Source organism: Catharus ustulatus, chromosome 10 (genome assembly GCF_009819885.2).
Source record: "Catharus ustulatus isolate bCatUst1 chromosome 10, bCatUst1.pri.v2, whole genome shotgun sequence".
Classification (NCBI taxonomy): domain Eukaryota; kingdom Metazoa; phylum Chordata; class Aves; order Passeriformes; family Turdidae; genus Catharus; species Catharus ustulatus.
In genome coordinates this window covers 14717895-14736458 of record NC_046230.1, presented here as the reverse complement: position 1 = coordinate 14736458, position 18564 = coordinate 14717895, and positions in this window count along the sequence as shown.

Below are 18564 nucleotides of genomic sequence, written 5' to 3'. Positions count from 1 at the left end.
AAATGCTGAAATAACATATACAGTGGCTGTTCTCTTGGATCCATATCCACTGCTGTAGGTACTCTTTCTCCACAGATTCTATTGTATTTAAAGGTTGAAAGATAATTTCTCAATCTAGATCTTAAAAGCAATTTATATGCATGTATTTCTTTTGATAATTAAGATTTCAATTTACAGCATCCTGGTAGTTGATATTCTTCATCTTTTATCTATATGTGTTTGATTTTAAGATTTGATGGCAAACAGAGAAGCTTAGAAGAAATGTGTAAAGTTTGAATTTTGACCAGCAGAACCCAAATTGAAACATCTTCTATTAATCAAAATACAGTTATGTTGTCTAGAACATCACATTTTGAGTGGACTCAGCATGTTAGAAAATGCTATCCAACTGTCTTTGGTTTCTGAAAACAATAATCACAGTCATCCATTTAAAAAAAATAGCTTTCTGAGGTTAGCTGTATATCCTAAACTTTGTTCACACAAGTTTTTATGTATATATAACAAGCAAACACACCCTGGTGTCACCTGGAGTACTAAATGCTTTGCTGATAAGTAATCCTGTGTATCTCAAGAGACACAAACCTTGTTTTCCTGCATAACTCAAAATTCAAATACTCTTGTGTAAATACAGATCACTCCAAAGCAAACAACAGAATCACTCTGCTCTGAACCCATCAATGACACAAGTGAGTTCCATTTCAGCTTTGTTCATTTCAGGTGTAGAACTTGCAGAACAAAGTACAATTAGCAATGCATTTCACAACCTTCACACTTTGCTAGGGTCCAGAGTGGGTTTGGTTCATGATCTGTGGACAGACTGAGCAACAGGTTAACTTTCCTGTTTCTCTGATTGTAAAAGTGACAGGAGCTACTGGACTGAGACTTTTCTTAGCTGAACTCAGTCGCTTTTCACTGTACTTTTCTGTAGAGCAGGCAATAGTAGGTAATAGTGAGTGCTGCATAGCTCTAGTAGTCATGGGAAGTGTAGGACTTAGATCAGAAAAGGCCATATGATTAGATTTTGACAAGTTTCTTAATTTTAAGTAATTTATAATTTTACGTCTTTAAAAATGTACATAAAACTGAAATTTCATTTGAATTTTTTGTGTAGTAAAAGGTTATAATAGCTTAGTTGCAGGAACCATTTGATATTCAGAGGGCTGTCTTACAGAAAGGGGTGTAAGAAGTGACCATACCTTAGGACTGTAACTTCAGAGGAAGCAGACTTGTCCAGAAGACAAGGGATGGGAGAAGTCATCCTTTGTGGAATGACCAAAAAGAGTTAAGAGGCTTGCAGGATTACTCAGTTCATGAGGAGCTGGGTTGAAAGGCAAAGGTCCCAATTCATTTGGGATCAGTAGCAAAAATAATCAAATAGGCATACACAGCTGTTTAGAATCCTGTTCAAGTAAGTGAAAGGCTTGCTGAAGCCAGAGTGCTGCTGACAGGATAGACAATGCAGGCTTCATTAGCACCAAAAGAGTATGCAGGGGTGAGCTGAAAATTCAAACAGACTTCAGCATTCATTAAGCCAAGACTGAGATTGCTAATTTTAGACGTAGCTTCTGCTGTAATACAAGTTATATTTAAAGAATGAGCCAGGAGCCCCATTTGTTTTGATCTCTATGAACTGGGACCAGCACTACCAGCCTTAACAGTAGAATACTGAAATTGAAAGAGTGCAATAGTGGAATCAGACCTCTGTCTCTGTAGGTAACTTGGATTTACAAATCCATGGATAGAAATAAAGAGCAGCACTCTGCCTCTGAAAGTCCTATTAGGGTATGGTCTCTGCTTACCACAAGTTTTTTGTGTACTGTAGATGCAATAATAAATGCAAAATGTATAAAGGTGCAGATATGAAATTACTGAACTCCAGTGAACCAGAGAGAGTTGCTTAGATTATCACTGAACTCCAGTGAACCAGAGAGAGTTTCTTAGACTATCACTGAACCAAAAAACCCCCAGCCCTATATAAAGAAGGCAGTTAAGAAGATAAATATAATCTATTTCCTCCTGCCAGAGATCTACTCCCAAAGCACACATTCAAAATTTTCTTTTATATCTTATCAAGAGACAGACTTGAAAATTTCTGGGCTCTTATGAACTGATTTAGTAATCTTATGATTTTAAGTGTAGCCCCCCAAAATTAAGAAGAGTTTTACCTATTACAGTCTTTTCCTTCTTCAGATATCCAGTGGAATACCATAAAACCCTCTTTATTGCATTAATTGGGAGGAACATTATGGTCTTTACCTGCTGGAAATAAAATGTATTGAGATGCATTTCAGCTGAAGAATAAAAAGGCCATAGTAGTTACAGGTTTAATTATACATTATCCATATAATACACATTTGGAAGCACTGAATAAACTCAAGAATGTTACCATGAAAATGCATTTCTTTTAGATCACAATATAAGAGCACTATTTGCCCTCAGGACTTTCGGGCCTAAGCAGTTGACAACAGAAAATAGTAGCCAAAAAGCTACTTTTTATTTCTATTATCTCTCCATTGTTCAAACCATAAGAAAGAGGATGAAATTTTAATTTTGCATCTGTACTCTAGTAGGAATGTTACATTTCATTTCCAAAATTATTACAGATTTCAGACCAGGAAAGAGGCAGCTTGAATTTCAAATCAAAGCTTCAGTTTGGAGAGTCAGCAGTTAAATAAGCAGCCTCAGCTTCTGCTGAACAGAACACAAACACTTTACTCATCAGGCAAACATCCAGTTATAGCACGCATTTTTGGTGTCCTATCAGTCTATCACCGTAAGTTACTCAGCAGTACTAAAGCAGAGATTAGTTACTCCACTGTATAATCTGGATTTATTTGTTTATAGATTTATGGGTGCTGATTGCTTGGTTTATAACTCCTTGGTGCAGGTTTTTCAGAGCAGTGATCTGAACGTAGCTCCAACACGAATCCAGCATAGAGAGATCTCTGAAGGAACTGGACATCTATCAGGGCCTTCTCACCCACAACGTCAGTAAAGGCAGAATGGAGCCAGAGGTCAGTGAGAATGCCAATAACAGTGACAGAGGTAATACAGGCTCCAAAAACTGATTCAGCCATTTGTGAGGACAGAAGAAGAAATTATTAGTTAAATAGAAACAACAGGAGGATCCTTTTACTTACAAAATTGTATCAATTAAACTGACATTTATGCAAAAACATCAGTGCAGTTACGTCTGATAAAGATTTTTAGTTTCTATGTGCAAATTCACAGAACCTAAGGTATTCTAGATTAAGGGAATCTGAACAGAATTCTGCCATTTAAGAGCAGCCACTTAATTTAAATTTTTTTCTAGATATAGCCTCAGACAGAAAAAGCCTTGAGATACACATGCTGCAAGTGCATCCCACCAAGACAGCAGCATTTCATTTCAGGCAGTCACCCCTCTCTTTGTGCTAGGCAGCAGTGTAGCAGCCTCCTGTAGTGCCACTGTGAGCCTCAACTGGCCTCCAACTGATGCCTTAGGAGAAAGAGGTTTTGTGTAATTTCCCCCATTCTTTAAGCTATTCAAACTCCCTAGTTTTCAACTGATTACAACACTACAGATTGAGCATTAGCTATACAGTGAATCCCAATTGCTGTTCATCAGAGAACACTTGGATTCAAGGAAATGCAGGGAATCAGATTTAGGTACTTGAGGACAATTACGTGCTTTGGAGTAACTGTGCAGCAAAAGCTGCACTAGACAGCACCCACTCAGTAGGATGGGTGAACTGCTGAGTTTTCTTCGGTCATTATTTATCTTGCTTGGGATTTTTTTGTTTTTGTTTTTTTATTATTATCTTCATTGTGCTCTCCCTCTGTGTGCATATCAAGCTGATTCTGCCTCCTGGGAAACATAAATTCATCATGCAAAAATTAAGAGAATCTCTTGAAGAGCCCTCTTTCTGACCACCAACCAGCAATGAAGTTGTATGCAGAATTATCTGTCCTTTTGAGGGCGTTGCATGTCACACTGGTCATTGACAAGCCCTATTATTGGCATCTTCTGCTGCAGATTTTATGTGGGAAACGTCTTGTATCACCTAAGGGCAAATAATCCCCTAAGCAGCCCTAGTGTGCCTTGTCAATAGGCAGCAGGTGAGGTGTCTAATACTGGCTGCAGATGGAGAGGAATCTGCTGTCATAATGAAATACAGCACTACACAGCACTAGCAAGCCAAGTCATAGGCATTAGCAACCAGGTGTGCATCACCTGTATACTGGATTTAAGGCAGAAGTAAAACAAACTGTTGATTTGCCTGCAAATTCCCTTCCTTAGAAATAATTTTAGTTTTGCTGTATTAGCAATTAGGAACTGATGTTGCTTTTCTTCCCCAGTCCAGTCAAGTATTTTTATGCAAATGCTAGTGTCTCCCAGGCACCTTTCAGAGATACAAAGCATACAAATAGAGGAGAGAAATAGCAGACCTGCAAAGTGATCAGTTTGACTCTCAGCAATGTGGGATATTGTCACATCCCCCTGGAATGAAATGACAAGTCATTTCCTTGTCATCCTTTCCATATGGAAAAGAGGTTATCAATAACCTCTTTTGTCCCTCACCGAAAAACCTTAATCCATACTTTAGTTCATCTTTCACAGAGTACCTGAGATGGCAGTAACTTGGAGTGACAGCAAAGTCACAGGAAAAATCACACAGCAAGTCTGGGGGGATGTTCATGATGCTGTAGAGCCTCACACTTGCTGTGGGTGAGGAGGGCTCAAAGAATGTGTGAATGAATGGATGGGTTTATCAGAGGGCTGCTTTCCTTCCAAGATGGACTCATGTCTTGTCAGAATTGTACAGAGCAGCACCAGATTCAGGGCAAACCCCTGGTCCGCACAAGGAAAGCATGTGAGTACATGGGGGGCCCCCTGCTCCCCACTGCAGTGCCAAGCACATCTATTGCTCCATCTCCACCTGCTGGACCAGCATCTCAGGTGGTGAAGGGATCGTTCAGCCCTGCTGAAAATGCACTGTGCACAATGCTTGTGCATCTCATCGTCCCTTGTATTCTCCCTGTCCCACTGAGCTCTCCCCAACTGAACTGGAAAGTGTGGTCAAAGGTTTTGTGCAGTAAATTAGTCTCTTTTGTCTCTAAATCACAGAAATCCTCTTTCCTCTTTACTGGCTGGCAGAAGTACACATGTTTTTCTAGGAAAATATTAGCGCTGGACGGGGATTATTTCCAGTCAAATGAGCACCTACCCTCTCACTTGGAAGGGGCTCGTGCAGGGCATGACATTGTGGCAGAATGCAGATCCAGGCCCATTTTCAACACATCTGTTAACACCTAACTTGAAATACTTTTGTGTTTCTCCTTAACCTCCCTTGATCTGCCTCTATTTCTCTTGTTTCTATAAGTTACCTCCTTAGTTACTTGTTAATGAGTAAGGCAAAAAGGGTTGAAGAAATCACAGACTTAATTTATGAAGACTTAATTATCTTAATAATCAGAATATAATAGAAAAGAGAAAGTGGTTGCAACTAGGAGGCCACTTTTACAGAAAGACCCACTCCCAGACACATCCTCCTTTTAGATAAAAAAAAGACAACCATGGTCTGGGGTTTCCTGGTAGTGCTAGGAAACACTGTGCACTTTTTAATATTTCTTTGACTTTCATCACTCATGAAACCCAAGTGGAGGAGGAATTTGTTGGCCTTTGAGCTGTTTGTCACAGACCCCAGTGGAAGAAATGCTGCAAAGGAACAGAACAGCAAAGGCCCAAGCATCAGTGGGATTGATCCACCTGCTTTTTCTGGACTGCCAGCACCCAACTGAGACTTCATGGAAGACCAGGAAATGATCCTTTATTTTTAAGCAAGACAGGTATGATATCAGTAATATTCCAGCAAATTCCTGAATTATGCCCATGATATCTTCACTGTTGTGAGTAAATCAAAATATTTTCATCTGCTCTGCTGACTACTAGTTTCAGAAAGGGAGAAAATTCAGTCAGAATGAGAAATCTCACTTAGACTAGCAGTAAAAGCTGGGCAGGAGTCTTAAAATGGAAAACGTTGTCCTGCTATCTATGTCAGAAAAAAATCCCTTTAAATTTCCAGACTTAATTAATATACAAGAGCAGCAAGAAGAATTTCCAAAATCACATCAATTTCTCTAGCAAACAGCAGAGGGTGTCAGAGAAAGTGACACAGAGCATGAGCATTCAGTTCATAGGTGCTTTTCTCAAGGTAGACAGCCCAGGGATCATGGTACATGGTTGGACAGACTTTTATAATCGCCTCCACCCTCCTGTCAATATATATACCTGCTTCACCATAGGCCTTCCCCCATTTCTCCTTGCTCAGTGCAGCAAGTGGATTACTATGCAAACTGCACTACACAGAAGATTTGACTCTCTCTTCTAGCATGGGAACCCCCTGGCACTTACAATACATTTTAATTTTACTCTGTATTTCGGTGCCAAATACCACAGGGTAAGTAGCAAGCTACTGAATGTAGCTTAATTCAGAAAAATTAGCTGTTAATGATACATATCCATAGTTCACTTTTAAAATGGGGAATGTTTCTTCCCTTTTTAAATTTGGAATGTTGCACAATTGAACCAGATCGTTTTTTAAAAAGAAATAATTTAAATTTGTGGTTACCTAATTCTTCTCTGGCTTCTATCTGAGAGAGAAAACTTTAACAGATGGATTTCTAATGGCTCATCTGAAAAGAAGAGATCTGGACAAATAGCCACAATACTTATAAAATTCTCTTGACTCTGAATATACCTACAGTAACCTTTGCTTTAGGATTTGCCTGATGTATGATTGTTTAAAGATAGCACTGAATAGAGACTGAGTGACAACTTTTCATGGCTTTCCCTTTCTCAGGAAGAAGAAATCCACGAACAAATAAGAAAACTTTCTTACTTTTTTTATCTGTCTTTACATATTCTTTTTCCTCCTTGGCCTGAGCCCGATCTGTTTACTAGTTGCTTGTTGCATTTCATTGCATCATTTCACAATAAATTGATTGTGGTATTTGCTCCTAATCTCCCTAGTTTTCTGAATGTCATTGCTTGGATTTTGAGCAGTGCAGACATTCCTTGTACTGCATTCACTTGAGGACAGATTCTCTATACTGTGTCAAGTACAATAAGGATAATTAAGGAGGGAGCACCAGAGAGTTTGGAACAGAACCCTGCCTCCAGAAATTGGGGATCATCCCTTCTCTGTGCAAAACACCCAAAGAGCAGAGCCATTTACGTTGTGATCTGCAGGGGGATTTTGGTCTTGTGTCGATTCATCTCTGCAGGACTTTGTAGCGCACAAGGACTGTGCATTTGTAACTGCACTTGTTTTACAGCATTTTCAGGGCAAATGACAAGAGCTGAATGAAATGAAACCTTGCATCATGAGAGATTTGCAGGGGTTAAAGGAAATATTTATCCTTCCAACAAGTAACCGGGTTACGCAGAGCACTGGCTTGCTTAGCAACAGTGGGGATAGTAGTGCCATGAGCAAGTTCCTAGAGAGTCTTTGCTATTATCCTGGTGCTGTCTGAGCTGAGATGTATCCATCCATCCTGCTGCAGCTCTCTGTGCCCAGGAGAACTTCTCTCATTCTGGTTCAGTGGGATACAGAGCAGAGAATCCTTCTCACCTTTAACTCACTCTCAGAGCTTTGCCATGAATAACTCCCATATGGGATGAGAAATTCAGACATGGGTGAAACCCTGGGTCTATTCAGTTATTCAGGAAACACCAGAGGTGTAAATTGAGGTCCCATTCTTTCTTAAACAATTTTCTCATCATTAATTCCACAAGGGATTCACTCCATTTTTTTCTTGACAGGGTCAAGCACAGACCAAGAGGTGGCTTGAGGATATGGGATCCTGAAACAGGTAACTGCATGGCATTAGTGCTGATAACCATTCAAGGCAGACTTTGGATATGCTGGCTCCTTTTCCTCACTTGCATGTGTTTTATTTCAGCTTACCTCACCAGATGTGATTTTAACAATAACTCAAGGCCATTCTGTGACTGGACCCAGCCTTGCAATGTCAACCAGGGAGTGTGGATACGAACCAAGCATGACACTCCAACTCAAGGAACAGGTCCTGAGGGAGACTATCCTGATGGAAGTAAGTGCTCATTTGTTGCCTTCTTGATTCTCCTTTTCTGAAGACAGCTTGACTACCTTTATTCTTCTTTCCTTGAAAGAGAAAAGAGATCCATGAAGCCCTTTGAAATGTTTCTGGTTTCTTTCATGCTGACACCTATCTTCGACTTTTCATCATATCAGACAGCAGTGAATTAAACTGACTTTCCCATCATAGTTTGGATATCTTTATCAGTGCATGGAAGTAAAAGAAAGCAAATTTTATCACACTTAAGGCCTCACAGAGAATATAGTGACATGGAACAGATAATTTTTCAAGAGCTGGTTTCTGACCAAATTCCATTGATAGCAGTTTATGGTGGCAAGTGTAACAGTTACCGCACTGGCACAAGATAAAGTTCACACCAGCTAGTTACAAAATCAAGTCTGAAATTGAAGAATATTTTAAAAAATCTTGTCCTCTGATATCTGTGATTTAAAAACTGGAATGTGACATGGTCACAGTATCAAACAAATACCCCATGGTTCCTTCTCTGTGTGTTTGCACTGCTATCCTTGCCTCAGCAGATCCATTTAGAGGGATCAGTCTGAAGTCATATGGCTTCCTGTAATTATCCCAAGACTGGAAGGTCAACTACTGTCAGAGTCAGTAAGCAGATTAGAACAGTATTAGTTGGGATTGTTGCTAAATAATTTTTTGCATATTTTTGTGTTTTGATAATAAGAAAATTGCCTGTTGGAAGAAAAAGTAAAGCATTTTTCATTTGGATTAACATAAATAATAATGTTTTACTTTTTGAATTGACACAGATCACATCACTTTGAATGGTACTTAGATTTTCTTGCCAACTTAAATCTATGACTGAATGTTAGATGCTCTGTGTGGAACCATACTTTACCAGACAGAAATGGTCATTCATTTATTCTTGATTTTTTTTCCATTGTCAAATGGGTGAGAATTTACTTTAGCTGCACTGGGGAAAGGTAACTTTGACCTTAGCCCATGTGAAGCAAAAGATTTCAACCCTAGTAATGCAAAATCTGATTTCATATTGGAGCAATCAGACTAAAGCATTTCAAATCCTAAAGAAACACTGCAAGTTCCTGAATTTTGAAAAGTTTCCTTCCTTTTCATAATGTCAAATTTAAATATTTTGAAGGAAATATCATAATTGCTTTCTATTTCTTCCATTTTGCAACAAAACAAAATGCTTTAGAATTTTCCTTGTGGCAAGGATTTACTCATCTTGAGACCAAAATATTTATTAAAAATATATATCCCAAAAAAGAATGTGTGTAGAAGATTGCCTTGTTTTCATTTGAGGAAAGAGGAAATGGAACGTAGGTCAGTGTGGTAGTATCTGGAAGTGCTGTCTCTTGAAAGAGTCCCATGTCTTTTATTGTGATCCCAAAATAACTGTTCTTGTTACATGAAATATGTTTGCTTTGCTCTCAGGCTCACATTCTATTTTCTATAACTACACAAATTAACCATTGCAATGTGAAATCCAAACACCCTCTGCATCGCTTCTTTACACTGATAATGATGCCTTAATTTCTTCCAGATTTGGATTGTACTTCAGTTTTAAATGATACCTAATAAGTTATCAGAAGCTTCAACCACATTTTAATTTTTGTTTCACTGCAGATGGTTACTTCATCTACCAAGAAGCAAGTAATCTGATCCCCTTTGAGACTAACAGGCTGGAGAGCCCAAACATTGCAGTATCTGGAAAAATATGCATAGACTTCTGGTACTACATGTTTGGAACAGAAGAGAAGAATGAGCTGAGAGTTCTCGTCCAAAATGGCACAGGGGAGTCTGTGGTGTGGCAACGGCAGGGAAACCAGAGTTTCTTCTGGGAATACGGTGCCATCACTCACACTTTTACAACCCAGGGAAGGATAAAGGTAATATATTTGCAGAATGTATTTCTTTGTACAGTATCAGCATTTTTTCTCCCCTTGTAGGCTGCAAAGTGTTGTGCAGGTAAGCTAGAAAATACAATCAAGATATGCTTGGTTTATATTTTGTAAATAGAATGGCCTCATGATTTCTGCCAATGAACTAAGAGAAGAAACTACCAACTTCCTAGTTGCATCAGTGCTGTTAGTTAAGGGATAAAATTCAATTTAGTTTTCCCGCTTTTCCTTCCTTTCCTACTTGATTTTATCATGAAGTCACAGACTTTAGACCTCTTAATTAAATGCAAGTTTGTCTGCTGTGAGTTTCAAGGTTTGAACTTTGGGATGCCACCTGTGTTGGACTCCTCTGTAGAACCCAGACCACTAATTATCATAAATAATTTATAAGTCAGCAAAACAGAGGGCAATGTTTCTTGCAGTCCTCACCTTATTACATAATATACATTCTTTTATCTGTTATAACCTCATCTTGCTGATTGCAATTTTTAGGAAAAAAGCAGAATGATTAGTTTGAAAACATGCTAAGAGAAATGGCCTTGTGTTTGTCCAAACATCTCTGATGTGGAGATCACTTTGTGTCCTGCCTAGGTGATTTTTGAGGCTGTCCGAGGACTGACAGAGTATGGGGATACAGCACTGGACAATGTGAGAGTAAGGGATGGACCCTGTGGTAAGTCTGTGTTTGCACCCAAGTCTGTGCTACTTCCTCCTCTGTTCAGAGCTGAACACAAATTTCCATTACTCTACTACATGTACAATATAGCTACCCCTTAGAACTTCAAACCACAAAAGAGAAATGGCAAAAACTTTACACTTCACTTCATTTCAATGTTATTTGTTTTGCTGATATTTCTTCCTAAATCTTTCCTCATCACTTCCAACATCCAAGATAAGCTACCCTTTCCCTGCAGATGTGACCTTTTTCACCTGGTCCAGCAAAATTTATCTTCACTTTTAAGTCTGAAGTGCATCTCTAAACCTAGACAAGAATATGCACATTAATCTTGGATTCAAGATTAAATGTTCTAATCAGCATTTTATAGCTAATATCAGGTCACGCAAGCTCGGCAATATGCAGAACAACATTATGTTATGAAAAGAAAGAACAATGAGTCCATTGTACTACCAGCTTTGACTACAAATCAACAGTTTGAGTTTGATCTCTGACCCTGTAACAGATCAGCCAAGACTAGCACAAGCTGTGCATGGATGGTATCCATTTTTACTTACAAGCATGAAACACCTACAGAATGTGAGTTGACCAAGAAACTTGATGAAAAACATACAAAAAATTTCAGAAGGCCTTATTGAGTATTGATTTCTGTGAAGTACTTACAAGGTAATGACAAAACCCTGTTTCCAATTTAAACAACCTGTGAAAAAGATTTCCTTTCCGGTCCACATCCTCTGATCTGATGATTCTATTTAAAATTCCATGAAAAAGACATGGGGTTTTATTTTGTTTGAGGGCTAGGGAGAGCCAGTCCTTTCTTTTTCCAGTTTTATTAGCCCGTGATTCAGCCACTGGATGGTGCACAAAGGTAACTCTGAGAGACAAAGAGCTTCTCTTTTCATCTCACTCCCACACCTGCCAACAGTCCCTGACAGTAGGAGCTCCATGTGTCTTAACATACACCAGAGGGAGTCACATACCTAACTGTAACTACTCTTCCAGCTCCTGAGAGGAGCCTGAGCTCAGTCACTGTGATCAAACTAACAATCAGATGAGCTTTCCTAAGAGCTCCAAGAGGTAAAAAACCCCACACATCCCCGATTTTAAACAGACTGTTCTACTTGCATCACTAAAGAACTTCTAACTTTATTCTGTTTAAGAGTAAGTGAAAATTCCTGTGTCTTGGTGTGTAAATACTGTTCAACCTAATGTTAAAGCACGTTGTATTGCTTTGTCTTTTTCACTAACAGAAACTACACCTGAACCAACACCAGAACCTACACCACTTCCAGTGACAGGTAATTTTAGCCAATTACGTATACTACCCAATGGGTTGTAGGACAGTTACACTTTTATTAGTAGCACTGCCTCATTGCTTCAGTTAATTTCTGTGGGTATTTGTCTACAACATTGCTTTATGCCATGCATATCTACCTCTTCTGTTTCAGTTCTTCCACGTGTAATCTACAAAATTAGGGTGACAGTGCAGAGGGAGGACACAATAAGATGGGCTTTTGGGATGTGGCTCTATGTTAATGACAACATCTTCCTTTTTCCTGTCTCCAGAAGCTACTTGCACTATTCATGGCGATCCCCACTACAACACCTTTGACAAGCAGCGTCATGACTTCATGGGCAACTGCACCTACACCCTCTCCAAGCTGTGTGACAGCAACAGCTCCCTGCCCTACTTCAATGTGGAAGCAGCCAATGAGAACAGGAAAGGCAACACCCGCGTGTCCTATGTCCAGTATGTGGATATTGATGTCTATGACTACAGGATTAACCTTGGTCAAAAAAGAGCTGTTAAGGTAAGGTTGGAGCCCACTGTTTATCATTCATAACTCATAGCATGAATGATGATATTGCTGTAGAGTGACTACAAATTTCCAGCATCCTTACAATAATTTTTAGAGGGCAATCAGATATTTGGGAGCAGGAATAATGTGGAGTTCTTAAACACGGGAATTTCAAAACTGAAAGCATAGGCTAAAATTCTGTGCTGTGTGGTTGAAAGGTGGGCTAAGACCTGGCACTCCAGATGAGGTTGGGAGGCTAGACTACCTTTCTAACCTGCTCCCCATGCTCTAATTTGGCATGTAAAAGGGAGGAAAGAGGCTCTGAATTAGCTGAGTTCAGGCTGGTGGTCATTTCCCAATCCTGTGTGGTAGCCTGTGTGGCAATTTAGCAGCAATGCTGAACATTTCTCCTGATTCCTACTTACTCCACTTCACGCTTAACTTCACTTAACACCTGGCCTTTGCCATAAAGCAGGGCCAGGTGCCAATCCTGGAGTGCCAATATGACGACTCTCCTTACACTGACTGTACACTTGGCCAGCTATTACATCCTGGGACTTCTTTCTGGATCCTTTCCATAAAGAGCCAAGACAGTAGAAATGGTTAAGCCAAATGCCCAGCATATCAACAGGTCACCTTGCTTCATTATTACCCTTCTAGAAGAAAATACAACAGTGATTTAAAAGAGGCAAAGGGTTGAAAGTATGCTGAAACCTTTCCCATCTGATGTTACAGACATAGAAAACTGATATGTCCTCATTTGTCCAACAGCCTCTCTCTGACACCTTTCCGCTCTCTCTACTGGTTCTACTCTAAAAAAAGAATAGGTCTGTAGGCAGTTGCTGCAGACAGACTGTGTTAAATCTTGGGCTTATGCCAGCTGTGTCTGAATCACCAAGACCACACTCGTAAGCTATGTTGTAGCAACACTGTCGTGGCCTCAAGCCCTAGATTATGTGTCCATATACACATATACACACATATACTAGCACAGAGTAAGTTCTTACTGCTCACTGTGTCAATATAGGCATCTAACAGGGTCACCATTAGAAATGATTCTTGTTAAGTGCTCACCATACTTGTCCTTCTCTGTGCCTGCAGGTCAATGGAGTCAGCCAGGTGGTCCCTGTGACCTTGGTCCCAGATGTCAGTATTTACCTCAGCGGGCAGTATGTTGTGGTTACTACTGACTTTGGGCTGAAAGTCAAGTTTGATGGAAATCACCGAGCAGAAATCACTCTTCCCAGTACCTATATGTCTAAAGTCTGTGGAATATGTGGAAATTACAATGGGCAAAAAGCAGATGACTTTCTCAACCCAGATGGAGAGATGGAAGCAAACTCAACCAGCCTTGGCAACAGCTGGCAGGTTTACAATGACTCCAGGTAGGACACTTGCCAGGATGTCACATCTTACCTGTTGGCTATGCAATGACCAGTGTTTTATGCAACTCTTCTCTGGAGGCCAAAAATGTCTGACGTGGGATAAAATCTATCCTTGTCATTGTATTTACTTTATGCATCCGGGTAAAGTTTCCCAGAAAATTTAACTGTGCTTTAGAAGAGAAAATTTCTTGGACTCTTAGAACCATTTAGGCTGGAAATCTTTAACCTTTAACATTGAGTCCAACAGTTAAGCCAGCACTGCTGTATCCACCAACAAACTATGACCCCAATTGCCACACCTAGGAATCTTCTCAATTCCTCCAGGAATGGTGACTCCACCACTTTCCTGTACAGCTTGTTCCAATGCTCATCAACCCATTTGGAGAAGAAATTTTTCCCACTACCTAATCTAAACCTCCCCTGGTGCAACTTGAGGCCACTTCCTCTCACCCTGTCACCTGGAAAAAAGACTGTCCCCCATCTCACTACAACCTCCTTTCAGGGAGCTGCAGAGAGTGAGGAGGTGTCTCCTGAGCCTTTGCCTCGCAAGGGCTAACAACCTCAATTCCTGCAGCCACTATTGTTAAGACTTGTGCTCCAGACCCTTCAGCAGCTCCATTGCCCTTCTCTGGATACAGCCCAGCACCTCAGTGTCCTTCTCGTAGTGAGAGGCCCAAAACTGAATACAGGAGTCAAGGTGTGGCCTCAACAGTGCCAAGGACAGGGGAGTGATCCCTTCTTCCCTCTTCAAATCTTACTCCACATATGCTTTGTGGCCAAAGGGAGTCAACTGAGGCAGGGAGTGGGGAAATATTTTTTCTTCCCTCACATGATGATGATTCCTCAGGAAAAACTTCTGCTGGGCTCTGGCAGCCAGTATCCTCCCTGTAACCTCACCATGGGGAAGGTCTTTGTCCCCATAGCTCAGGGCTGGATCCTGGCAGGTGCTGGGCACTGCACATGTGGCACAAATATCTTCACATCACCTGCCCCTGGAGGGACCCCTAGGCCCTAGCTTTAGGGTTACTTACACATTCAGGTTTTCAGGAACAGCAGCCAATTTAATCAGAAATTAAATGTAAATTAAATGTATTTTGTAATGTCTCCCTAAATGGTCTCTTTAGGCACTGTGGTGCAACCCTGGCACACAGCTGCAAGCAAACAACATTCCCATAAAAGAGACCCTGCCTTTCTCACTTGCTTTGCCTTGCTGATAGGAGAGAAAGGCCATGGGGGCTTTTTTTGTCCCTTGGTACTCTTTGAGCAAACACAAAGACTATGTTAAATACATGCACAGACCAGACAGGGAGAATGATCTGTGAGTTTTACACTGACTTTCCTACATTCCTTTTGTACGTTTATATATATATTTTAGTATGTGAATAAAAACACTGAAGGTGCCCATGAAGATTTCAGTTGTTGTTTTAGTTCATGAATGCTAATACTTGAAGACATTGCTTCAACTCTTCTGAGATACTTGACTTGTTTTTAATTATATCACAGTATGATATTTCAGGAGAGTCGGAGTTTAGCTTTGAATGCTTTCACTTTCTAATTCTCCTTCCATGTAAACAACCTGACTTACCAGAAAGCCAAAAATAAATACCTGAGTTTCACCCAAGCCTCTCAAAGATTATCATGTTCAGATCCTATTAAAATCTGAATTTCTATCCTAATAGGATAGAAATAGAGGGATTGGAAGTACATCATGTTTATTCTGGGAAGAGTCCTGTACTTTTGGTATATGTGACTTCAAAAGCATCTCAGGTGCCAGTGAATCCAAAGTTGATCCCTTGATTTTTCCACAACTTTTTATCTTTTTTTTCACATTAGGTGCTCACCCGATGATGGTCATACTCCAAACTGCACTGATGATGAAAAACACATGATCCAAAGCAATGCATACTGTGGTCTGATCACAGATCCAAATGGTCCATTCCAGAAGTGCCACTCAGTAGTTGATCCACAGAGTTATTTTGAAGATTGCCAGTATGATCTCTGTGAACTTCACCTGGACAATGCAGCCCTCTGTGAAAGCCTACAGGCTTATGCAGACGCATGCCAAAGTGCAGGAGTCCAGCTGGCACCGTGGAGAAATGCAACCTTTTGCCGTATGTATCAAAGATTACTAGAAATTACCACTTGTCAGCGGGGGTTTAATGAGGATTTCCTTACAACCCTGTTTTGAATTCATGTAACACTGAAAATCATTGACTGATCATGCTAAAGATTTCAGGGTTGTATGTAGTTCCTCACTTTTCATTCCTTTGGGAAGATGCTAGTAAAAATAGTTCAGCTGCTTTAAATGAAGGGGAAAAATCCATCGAATCCATCTTAAAATAAAATTGGAGACCTTTCCTTTGAATTCCTCTCATGCAAAAGAGAGCAAGATGAAGGAGGAACTCTTCTGGCAAGCTGAGCAGGAGATCTGGGTATAAAGAGAGGAGAGTGCTGTAGACACCATCAGTGGCACAGACTGCCATATGTGTAAGAGAGTAGGGACCATTCTTGTGAGCTGCCTATTCTTCCCAAATGGATGTGGAGGAAGGCATCAGAGTGTCCCCTGCAGGTGTAGTCATTCATGGTTTCAGAGGGGACAGGCATTAAAGACCAGGACTGAAGTCAAAAGTAATTGGAGATTGTAACAATGGAGATTGTAATAATTCTACTGAGGAAAGCACATGAGAGAGTAGGGAATGACATGGGATAGAGAGAAGCACACAGAGGCACAAGACAGAAGGTGTCATATATTGAAGAAATAGATAGACTGTCTGTGCTAGGGAGTACGCAGGAGTAATGGTTTTTCTTGTTTCAGTAGTGGTAAAGAGTAAATAAAGAATACTTCTCAAGTATTCAGGCATATATTGTAGGGGAAAAACATATCCAAATTGTTTTTAGAAGATTATTTTAATACCTATTTAATGTCTGAAATGCCTGAACAGATCTGTTCCAACTAGAAACAATAAAAGGAACAAGAAATAGTAATTCAGTGACCCATGTGCCTTCTGGGCTGGATGAGATAGGGAGACTAAAAAGTTAATCTGAAAATATTGGAATTACTGAAATTACCTAATTTCTTTTCTGACTTTTGTATCGCATTTAAATTCAGTCTCCATCTGAAGCATTTTCCAGGCTCAGGACATTACTGAGGCTTTATTTCCTAGAGTGAGCTTTCTCTGCATCTCTTCTTTCTGCTGAAAGAGCTTCCAGGATCTCTCCACCTTGCCTTGTTCCCATTTACTTCAATGAACCTGAAGATATTTTTGTCATCTGCCAACCTCATCCACTTATTTCCTGTAGATCACCAGGGTCAAATTAAGTGGGAGGATGGGCCGAGAAATAGAAAAGATTATTGTATTATCTCTGTCGCCTTAGAAAAGTAGACTAGAGTGAGAAAATACTAGAAATTAGAAATTAGTCATTAGAAATTAGAGATTAGTCGTTAGAAATTGTCTCCCAGCACGTAAACGCCTGGAAGCTGAAAAAGTATTGCTCAGGAAATTTCAGTTCTCAGACCTTCTCATCGGAAGATGACAGTGTTTAAAACAACTAATTACAAAGGAGAATTATAGGTCATGCATGTAACAAAATCATGAGTAGAATAGACCACATCTATATCCTGATTATTTAAGAAGCCTTAAAGACATCGCTGAAGTGAGGAAATAGGAACTAAGATATTACATCATGTTTGCAATTAAATAACAGAACTATGGACTAGAGTACAGCTAGGAAAAATAGCTACCATGACATTGGTATCCTCTGTCCAATGCAAGAACTCAAGAAATCCTCTTCGTGTCCTAGGAAATGCTCTCTCTGAGTGAAAGTTTAGACAGCCAAACCTCAAAAAAAATTTAAGTGTGGTAAGATAAAAAGGCATGCATGAAAATGCTGCTAATTCCAAGATGTTCACAGACATTTAAAACATTTTAAAACAAATCAGAATATGATATTAAACAAACCCAAATACCTGAGTCAATAAAAATATTAATATATGTCTTTACCTTTTCTTACACAGCATTGGACTGTCCAGCCAACACTCACTATGAGTCCTGTGCTGCAGCTTGCCCTGCCACCTGTGTTGACCCAACAGCTCCCTACAACTGCAGCCTGCCAGTGCGTGGAGGGCTGTGTGTGCGACAGCGGGTACCTGCTCTACAATGACCGCTGCGTGCCCAGCCAGCAGTGCGGCTGCTGGCACAACGGGCAGCACTACCCCGTGGGCTCCGAGTTCTGGACGGACAACAGCTGCTCCTCCAAGTGCACGTGTCCTGCACAGGGGAAGCAAAGTCCAGTGCTTTCAATGCCTCCTGCCCTGCAGGCCAGTACTGCGGGGTGCAGAACGGGAAACCTGTGTGCCTCGAACACTCCTACGGCATCTGCCACGTCCATGGAGATCCTCACTACCTAAGCTTTGACAAAGTGAGGCACAACTTCATGGGCAACTGCACCTACACCCTGGCCAAAGTGTGCTCCAACACCACCTCCCTGCCCTACTTCAACGTGGAGGCCAAGAACGAGCACCGTGGCAACACCCGAGTGTCCTACGTGCGCGAAGTCGTGGTTGAGGTGTACGGACAGCGCATCGTCATGGTCAAGCAGCAGACGAGCCACGTGCTGGTAGGCAGTGGGGCTGGCTCCAGTGGGGTGCGGCTGAAAGGCAGGGCTGGCTGCAGCTGGCAGGGCCTGGCAGATGCCAGGTGTGGGTTGGT